Source organism: Schistocerca americana, chromosome 2, assembly GCF_021461395.2.
Source record: "Schistocerca americana isolate TAMUIC-IGC-003095 chromosome 2, iqSchAmer2.1, whole genome shotgun sequence".
Taxonomy (NCBI): domain Eukaryota; kingdom Metazoa; phylum Arthropoda; class Insecta; order Orthoptera; family Acrididae; genus Schistocerca; species Schistocerca americana.
The window spans coordinates 500,472,409-500,482,605 of NC_060120.1; the positions used below are offsets into that span (position 1 = coordinate 500,472,409).

At 45.2% G+C, this 10,197-nt stretch overlaps 1 pseudogene; it reads right to left on the minus strand.

Annotated features, from left to right (window-relative positions):
• Window positions 1-8,601: 8,601 nt before the first annotated feature.
• Window positions 8,602-8,719, minus strand: LOC124597490 (annotated as a pseudogene).
• Between the last annotated feature and the right edge of the window lie 1,478 nt (window positions 8,720-10,197).

Below are 10,197 nucleotides of genomic sequence, written 5' to 3' on the forward strand. Positions count from 1 at the left end.
TCTTGAGTACTGCTTGAGTGCTTGAGTTCTGTACAGGGTTGGATTGAAGGAAAACATCGAAGCAATTCAGAGATTGGCTGCTATATTTGTTACTGGTAGTTTTGAACAACATGTAAGTGTTATGAAGATGCTTCGGGAACTCAGCATGGTGTCCTTGGAGAGAAGGCAATTTACTTTTTCAGGAACACCACTGGCAGAATTTAGAGAATGACCACTGGCAGAATTTAGAGAATGGTATTTGAAGCTAACTGCCGAACAATTCCACTGCTGTCAACATATGTTGTGTGTGAGGACCACATAGATGAGATATGAGAAATTAGGGCTCATAAGGCAGCATATAGTCAGACATTTTTCCATAACTCTATTTGCGTGTTGAACAGGAAAGGAAATGACAGTAGTCAGCAGGTACCATCTGCCACACACTGTATGGTGGCTTGCAGAGTATCAATGTAGATGTAGATGTAGTAGCCTGTGATAGGACTGGAGTGGGTTGTGCTGGACTGATGAACTGTATGAGTCTTGCACCCAAACTTTCCACATGAACATGACCTATGTGGTAAGAGATTGGGAGTGGGTGTGGCATAGGGATGGACCAAGATATTGTACAGAATGAGTTATGATTGATGTGATCACATATATGGCATGTGCACAGTACCAAAAATTTTGGACATTAACTCAAGGCTTAGCCAACTCATTATTCATTACATTCTTTTGGTTGATTGGAACTCATAACTGTAGTTAGTTTACCTAAAAACTGCATTAATTACAAATACCAGTAATATAAACCTCACTATCATTGTTCATATGTAATTATATACCTGACTGCAAACTTCCTAATAAATTAAATGAAAAAACTTTGCAAAGGGCTATAGTATGTGAGGGAATATGGAATAGTTGTAGGTCAACAACTAGAATTCTCTCAGATACAGATTTATTCAAAGACAAAGAGCTGTTACACGAAGAATGTAACACAATGGTAGAATCCGAGTGGTTGGCAGTTCGACTGCGAGGGCTGTGAGGAGTGAAGCCCCGAAAAGATTGGCCACTCGAATTAGATGAACGCGGAGAAGGAGCAGTGCTCGGCAGAGAAGCACGCTGTGGAGAATCAATACCTGGATGCATGATGTGGGAAGATGGATGGCCGCTCGAAGCAGGAGTGGGAGAAATAGGGGCAGAATCAGGGAGGTTCACCTGAGGCTCAATGAAAGCTGGTTTCACTCGGTTGAGTGAGACCGTGGTTACAGAGTCTTTTATGAGGAGATCCATGTTATTCTCAGAGCGTTTGACGACCTTCTAAGGACCTGTGTAGGGCAACTGAAGCGGGGCTTTGACTGAGTCGTCTCTGAGAAACACATACTCACAAGAGTCTAGCGTGCGTGGTACGTACACGCGCGGGGGTGTATGAGCAGCCGGAGGTGGCGGCTGAATTTTGCTGCAGTGCAAGCGCACCTGCTCGAGAAGTGAAGGGAGTTCAGAGGGCTGTGGAAGTGGGGTCAGAGTGACTAATTCTCCAGGCAAAACCAGAGGTTGGCCATACACAAACTCGGCTACGGAACCCTTGAGGTCTTCCTTGAAAGTCGCACGAAGGCCAAGAAGCACAAAGGGCAGTGCCTCTGTCCATAGTGAATCATGGCAACGCAGGGCAGACTTTAAGGTGCGATGCCATCGCTCGACAATCCTATTGCTTTGGGGGTGGTATGCAGAAGTATGAATTTTGACAATACCACATATTTTACATAAGTCAGAGAAAACTGAAGACTCGAATTGTCGCCCCTGGTCAGTGGTGAGGTAAACAGGTGAGCCAAATCTAGAGATCCACGAATCTAAGAATGCTTGACTTACTGTCTCAGAGGTAATGTTCAGAATAGGCACATCCTCAGCCCACTGAGTCATCTTGTCAATAGCTGTAAACAAGTAATGGAAACTCTCGGAGGGGGGCAAAGGGCCTACGAGGTCGACATGAACATGGTGAAACTGGCCTGGCAGTTGGGCAAAACAGCCAAGGGGTGGAGAAGTGTGCCTGGAAACTTTGTTCTGTTGACACACCATGCATGCCCTTGCCCAAGACTGACAGTCACAGTGCATGTCTCTCCAGACAAACCGTTCAGCTACCAGACGGGTGGAAGCTTTGACATCGGGGTGTGCTAATGTGTATAGTTTGTCAAAGACCTGGCGTTGAAGGGGCTTAGGAATGAATGGCCACAATGTACCAGTCGATTCATCACACCACACTAAGTCAGATACGCCAGGGAAAGTAGAGTGTACCGGTTGGAGAGAGGAGCTGTGGTCTGAAATTAACTGCATGGTATCGGGGTCTGCCGATTGCAACCGAGGTAGGTCCGTTAAGTCAATTAAGGTTGTGACAGCACCCAACACGTGAGAGAAAATCAGCGACCACATTGTCCACTCCTCGGATGTAGCGAATGTCATGTGTAAATTGCAAGATGTAATCGATGTGACGAAAGTGTCGTGGGGGCGGATCAGCCGCAGGATTTTTTATGGCAGAAACCAACGGCTTGTGATCAGTGAGCACATAGAAATCTCGTCCCTCAACATCAGTTCTGAAGTGTCTTACGGCCTCGTAAACTGCAAGTAATTCTCTGTCGAATGCTGAGTATTTCTTCTGCGCATTGTTTAGCTTTTTTGAGAAAAACTGCAGGGGGGTCATAACATCGTTGTATGTCTGACTCAGTACTGCACCGATAGCATTGTCACTAGCATCAGTAGTGATAAACATTGTGGCGTCTGCCCGTGGGTGAGCAATAGTGACAGTGGAGGCCAATAGCTGTTTGAGTTCATTAAATGCCTTGTCCATGTCTGGTGTCCATGGTACCTGGCGGGTGCCAGAAGTTTGTGGGCCAGCGAGAGCATCTGTGAGAGGAGCCTGCACCGCAGAAGCGTTTGGCAAATGTTTCCGGTAATAATTAACTGTTCCGATGAACCTGCGTAATTCCCTATAGGTCTGAGGGCATAGCATCTCGAGAACAGGCTTGATCTTGTCCTGTGGTGGTGTCAGACCATCCGAAGACACAACATAACTTAGGAATGTGACAGATGACTGGTGCAATTGAGTCTTTTTATTGTTCAGTACAATACCAGCGGCTGCTAAAATCTCTGCCACGACTTGAACACGCTCCTCACTCTGTTCCAAAGTAGAAGCAAAAACCAATATGTCGTCCATGTATATGAAACAAAAGTCTAGATGGGATAAAGTTTGATTGATGAAATGCTGCCACGTTTGGGGGGCGTTTTTCAATCCACACAGCATAAATTTGTATTGGAACAGCCCGAAGGGAGTGGTTATGGCAGTCTTTTCAATATCCTCCAGAGCCATAGGAAGCTGATGAAATGCGTGCTTACAGTCCAAAACAGAGAAGTACTTTGCACCTGAGAGCGCATGATTGAAGCCTGCAATGTGTGGGACCGGATATTTATCAATGACGGTGCGGGCATTTAAACGCCTATAGTCTCCGACCATACGCCAAGTACCGTCTTTCTTTTGGTCAAACAGGATAGGACTAGCCCAGCAACCGGAAGAAGGTTCAATTATTCCCTTTTGTAACAGATTGTCCAATTGTTCTTTTGCAATTTTCATAAATTCCGGCTTGAGGCGGCGTGTGCATTGCGATATGGGCGGCCCATGAGTTAGACGTAACCGATGAACTGTGCCATTAGTGACTACTGCAATACATGGCGCTGCACAACAGTCAGATGTCCGTGAAGCGGAGCAGGCAGTGGTGGAAAGGCCAAGCTGTGGCACTGAGGGGACGGAAGTACAGGTGTGCCACCGCTCGTAGGCTGCGTAAAGGCCGCACACGTGTTAACATGGGCGAGGTTGGTACACTGGTTCTTGGTAGCGGGCCGTGCCGCTACGAGCGCTGTAGGCACGAGTGGGCGTGGCCGAACAGCAGATGGCCGTAGTTCATTGCCACGAGCTTGGCAAGTTAATTGTCCATTCGGAACACAAGGAGCATGAGCACTCGGGCATACCCTATCATTACAAAAGGGGGTGCCGACACAGTTTACAGAGTTCACAACATTGTCGTTAATGTGCGCGGGCACGGTAACACCAGATTGGCATGGACTGACCTTGTCTGTAGCCGACGAGTCATCTGCTTGTAGTGCCGCGAGGTGTTGTTGTGTGGAGGCCAACTCGTGGTGTGCGTCGCGGAGATGCAGCAGCATTTCCGTACGTTCCATCCGCAACTTCGAAGACTTGGCGCACTCCACTAGCCACTTGTTTGTCCAAGATTGCAGCTCCAAGGATAGGTTTACACACTTCTTACTTCTTAGCACAGCACACATGTTTGGTGTTAGCCGAACTTCACTCGGCGAAGCAAAAGGAATATGTTTGTTAAGGGGGGGGGGGGGGGGGGGGTAAAACACAGTATCTTGCACAAAATCTAGTGACAACTGATAGTGCTTGAGGAAATCAATTCCGAGAATAGGTTCTTCAATTGTTGACACTAGAAACGTCCACTACAGCTTGCACTCGGGCGAAAGTTTCACTGTATACAAAGTGGAACCCGAACACTGTAGGGTAGACAAGTTCACTGCACGAAGTACTGTTTTGTGTGGTTGCACTTTATTGGTTGCTAGGCGAACTGGCAGCAAAGAGATGTCTGCACCAGTGTCTACGAGAAAACATGCACCTGTTCGTAAATCGCGAACATAGACTCGGCCACACTTACTGTTATTGTCCGAAACGGAGTGCAACATGGGATGGTGCCCGTTGTTTACATCGCAGGAGGTGGCACCGTAGCCTACCTGTGGTTGGAGTTTGGGTAAGAACACGGTGACTGGCATTTGCAAGCTTGCTCCCCAAATCTCGTGTGGAAGAAACAGTAAGGTTTGGCGGGCCTGTGCTCTTGTGGGTAGTTGCTAGGTGACGGAGTATGTGCCCCAGAGTCTTCCACAGAGGCTGATGCACTGTCGTTGCGGGGAGTTGAAGGTGCAGGCAGGGCGGCTAGTTTAACAAACTTGTTATTAGCAGCACCAGATAAGGGCGTGGCGTCAGAAAGCATCTTAGTGCGGTCACGTCCAGAATGCAGTGCACGGAGCTCACGTTGCCTGGCGAAGTATGCTCTGTTGGCGGTGCGTAAACGTTCATTTACTGGCCTATCTTCATACGCACAGATTGCAGTCTGGACAGGCAAAGGCAGCTTTTCAGTCCAGATTTCTGAGAGCGTGTCATCAGGCATAACTTGCTCATCGACGAGAAGACGGATGCACCGCCACAGCTGGGATGGAGACCTGTCCCCGAGACGCTCTTCGTAGATGAGCTGTCGTACATTTTCTCTCCTGGTTTTAGAGATGCGCTCCAGTATCATCTGTTTCGCCACAGCATACTTCTCTGCTAGGGGGGGTGCTTTGGCCAGATCGTAAATTAAATTGATGCAGTCGTGAAGATGGTTCATGAGGCAGGCGAAGCGTGCGTCATCGTCCAAAGCACAGACATTGAATGTTTGCTCAACCAGGTTAAACCAGAACTCTGGGTGAGCGGGGTGAAGTCTGGTAATTTCGGCAGATTCGGCACTGCAGTCACTGCAGAGGTGCGCCTATTACTTCGGACGGAGGTAGAGTATGCAGAAGATTGCGAGTCCGAATTATTGGCGTCCCGTAATGCGGGAATTGCGAAATTCACTTGACGCTGGGGGGCGGTTGAGAAGCGACGGACGCTTGAACGGTGTGAGGATCGTAGTCAAAATTTGCATTCTCATTGACATGGTAGCTCAGAGAGAAGCCACAAGTGCTGAAGTACGCCGGTGAATGTCCGTTATGCACACAGTATTCACTCGACCGTGAGTGGTGGAGCTGGTTGTAGATGTCGGAGTAATTACTGTCCAGCACAGAATTGGTGACTTGATTAGAAGCAACACAAGGATCCCACACACGTCCACTAGGATGCACACTCGGTGTGATATTTGCTGTTTGGCGAGCATTGAACACCTGTTGACTAGCCGGCGCGGAAGGATACACACGTGGCGGGAACTGATTCGAGTTTGAATTTACTACTGGATTTTCCAAAGTAGCAAAACCTCGCTCGACGCCACGAACTGTATTGACACAGTGTGTGTTCGACACAGGAGTAGGAATGTTCCGACCAACACTCTGTGGAGAACACGTGGGGTGGTCCAGGCTAACAAAGCCAGAGTCCACGACCTTTGGTGGTTGGAAGAAACTGGCGGCACTCGATGAATTCCACTGCATGTTCTGGTTGAAGGATTCCAAAGATTCTTGTGGCATGTCCACTACGATGGCAGGAGTGCTGGAGAGATGTTGCTGGAATCCGGGTGGCGGTGAATGCTGAAAGGCCATTGTCTGGAGCTGAACAAAGGCCCTCGTGATCGCTGAGAAACCCGACGCGGTAGGCGCGTAAATAACCTTCGGGTGGTAACTCAGACACGTATTACACAAAAACGGGGTTACCAGTGAGGGAATATGGAATAGTTGTAGGTAAACAACTAGAATTCTCTCAGATACAGATTTATTCACACTTAGCTTCTGCACGGATACAAGTCCGGAGGCTAACTGCCGTTAGCGTCCAACATCCTGCCCAAAGCCCTCTCCTCAAAGATAGCACACTTACGCACAGAACAAATATCGATATTTATGGTGCTCTACGCCACATATGTAAACAGCTAATGATACAAATATGTTAGCAAATCTTGCTCTCATTTAGTTACAGAGTAATTAGCATTCTTAAGTAAAACAGTGTTGTGGAAATAGAATACCTCATTTTGGCAGACTAGGCTCTGTAATTCTTTAGAAATTAATGTTGTATCTAAAATCCTAGTTGAAATAAACATCTCCCAACTACTTAATTAATCAGGAATATAAATCTTTAATTGTAACTTAGGGGAATTCAGCAAACAACAATAGCTAACTTTAATTCTAATTAATGCAGTCTTATAAAAGTGGCTCCTTTGAAGCCATTTTAGACAGTCTGTAGAAGATTATAAAATAAGCAAGCTCCATGTCCAAAAATGTACCAAAGATCAGTTAGCACATATTACAACTAGTACAATGTGCTGAGTTTTATCTCAGCTTCATATTTGAGAGTTTATTCAGTGACTGTTTTTAATGACTAACTGTGAACCACCAGAACTGTATTAATCTTCAATAATGTCTTCTGCTAATTGTGACAATTAGGTCAGAATACAAACAGTGTTATTTCCAGTACTTGCTTACTATGTATGTGCATTGGTTTGTTATGACTGTTAGACTTCAAGGTCAATGAATTCAGAACTTAATTCACTGATGTGTTATATATTTGTTTGCCACACATTAAATTTTGTGTCATTTCAGTATTAGATTACTGCACTTGAACAATCATGTTTTAGGAAATCAGCCAAGTATAGTATGTGGCTAGTATATGGCTAAGCATTATCTGTTCATAAATTATGATAGTTGAGACATTATCTTGTCATAAACATTGACATAAAAGTGCAACTGAAGTGTCTGAACTGTAAACCTGGTGTGAACCTTATTATTTAAAACAACCTACTTCAGACAACCACTTTTCAGCCAGATTCAATGGAGACACAGCTACTGGAGGGACATTAACACAGGTAAGTATGGTTACTGAGTGACAAGAAGGGTGGATGTTTGCAGATGATTTTTGGGATTAGTGGAAGGATTAGGGATGTGTGAAGATATGGGACCAAAATGTGTCTGTGGACTAGATTTGGGAGATAGTGCCTGTCTGTGAAGGACTTAGTCACCTTCAGCATTCTGGACTATTGAATTCTCATCTCAGCAGATACAGGGTCCAAGAGCACATGGGAGTAAATTTTTGGTGTGTGAAGGATGAGAGCTATAAAAATACAGGACTGCTGATGGTCAGTAGGTTTGGTAGGAACAAAAGAATAAATGGAACCATGCAAAAAGTGGAGTTCAATGTCCCCTGTAGATTACTTCCAAAATGGGTCTCATCGCATGATGAAATAAAATAAAAGATCCAAATGAGAATTGTGTAAAGCAGAAAGAGGTTATAAAATTGAGAATTTTTTTAAAAAATGTAATACAGTTTGAAAAATTCTCTTTCTGTGAGTTTGAAGGTATTATTTATAGCTGATAACTTATGTTCAGTGATGTCAAGTACTGATTCTGATTATAAACTATTACTTGTGTGCACAGAAATGTTATTATGATGATAATCTTTGTCTGAAATTTTGTTGGCAGGCATTGTAGTAGTAAGTTTCATAGAGTGAAAATAATGACTGAACTGTAGGCCTACTCATAAATGATTGTTTACTCTGTTCTGTTCAACATCAAAGTATAGTGATATAAGAGAAGTCTCATCCATCCAGGTACATAGTGGTTAGGGTTTATGTATCTTTACTCATACGATAGGAAGTCTAGTCTCAACACCAACACCAGTCATCAATTTCTATAAAGCACTCCGTCTTCAGGCCACAAGTGGCCCATCGAGACCATCCGACTGTCATGTCATCCTCAGCTGAGGATGCGGATAGGAGGGGTGTGTGGTCAGCACACCGCTCTACCAGTCATTACGATAGTTTTCTTTGACTGGAGCTGCTACTATTCAGTCAAATAGCTCCTCAATTTGCATCACGAGGCTGAGTGCACACCGAAAAATGGCAACAGCGCATGACGGCCCGGAGGGTCACCCATCCAAGTGCCAGCCATGCCCGACAGCGCTTAACTTCGGTGATCTGACAGGAACCGGTGTATCCACTGCGGCAAGGCTGTTGCCCATCAATTTCTGTAGGTCAGTTAAAAAGTTCACTGGGAGATGAAAAGTTCCAGAAGTCGAGAGAGATCAAGAATCAAGAAAGAAAAAAAAAGGGAAGAAATGCCATTACCAACTATTTTGTTTGTTAATTTGTTCACTTTGCCACCATGTATCGTAAGATTTTTTTTTAAAAAAAAGTACACTGTTATAAGGGTACCTGTAACAAATCAAGAGCCATGCTGATCCAATTCAGCTATTGTTTACACTGATTATACATTTAAAAGTTAATATCCATTCATTAATATGTTAGCTGTTACATATGAACAGTAGCTATAACATATGCATATTCTTATGAATTCAGTACACACACACAACCACAGGGACACTGAAATGTACATTACCACAGCTGTGATGAGACTAATTATTGATTATCCACTGTTTTAGATTATTGAGAGCAGTTTCCTGTGCAAATGGAGGTGGGGAATGGTCAGGAAGACATCACACATGGCAAGGATGGGGTAATGGGATAAAATGAGGCAGGTCTTTCAACAGATGATTCAGCACCTACAAAACAAGATGAGAGGAGTTTGGAGGGTAGAGCATACAAGAAATATAGGGAAGGGGAGAGATTGGGGGAGGGGCAAATTATAGGAAAGTGGAGATGAAAAGTGAGCCTGGGAGGCGAGAGAAAAAAGGAGAGGTGTGGAAAAGGGTAGAGATGGGGGGAAGGGGAGGGAGTGAGGGGGATGAGAGAGGAGGAGGGAAGTGGTGGAGAGAGAGAGAGAGAGAGAGAGAGAGAGAGAGAGAGTGAGAGAGAAGGGGGGGGGGGGGGGGGGGGGAGAAGAAGGCCTCTATGTGGGGAGGGAGGAAGAATGGTAGGAGAAGGCAGTACACCATCTGGATGGGGAAAGAAAAGAAGGGAAAAGGTAAGAAGAGGCACTGGGGAACTGCTTAGAGAAGGTTTATGTTAGGATGACTGCTAGAGAGCAGGATACACTGAAGAGACAAATCCATGCTTTGCATTTCAGAGGAACTTGTGCTGGAAAGGAATATCCAAATGACCTGCATAGTGAAGTAGCTGCTTAAGTCATTTGTGCTCCGCTGCACAGCATGTTTGGTAACTGAATATTCAAGTCAGCAGTTTGCCACAGTTTGGTAGTGGCCTTTCATATGAGCAGACAACTTGTCTAGCCCACATAGAGTGCTGAATAGTAACTGCAGAATAGTTGATATGTAATGTGGCTGCTTTCACATGTGGCACTGCCTTTTATTGGGCAGGAAATACCTGTGACTATACTGGTGTAGGATGTTGTAGGTGGCTGTATGGGACAGGTCTTTGGCCTGGGACAACCACAAAATGATAATCCATGGGGCACGGGATAGAGAACAGAATTGGTTTAGGCTGGATGAAGGACAGAACACAACTCTGGGTGATGTATATATAATTTTCAGTAGGTTATCCCTCATCTCAGGTTAACAGGTTTACTGGCAGATCTGTT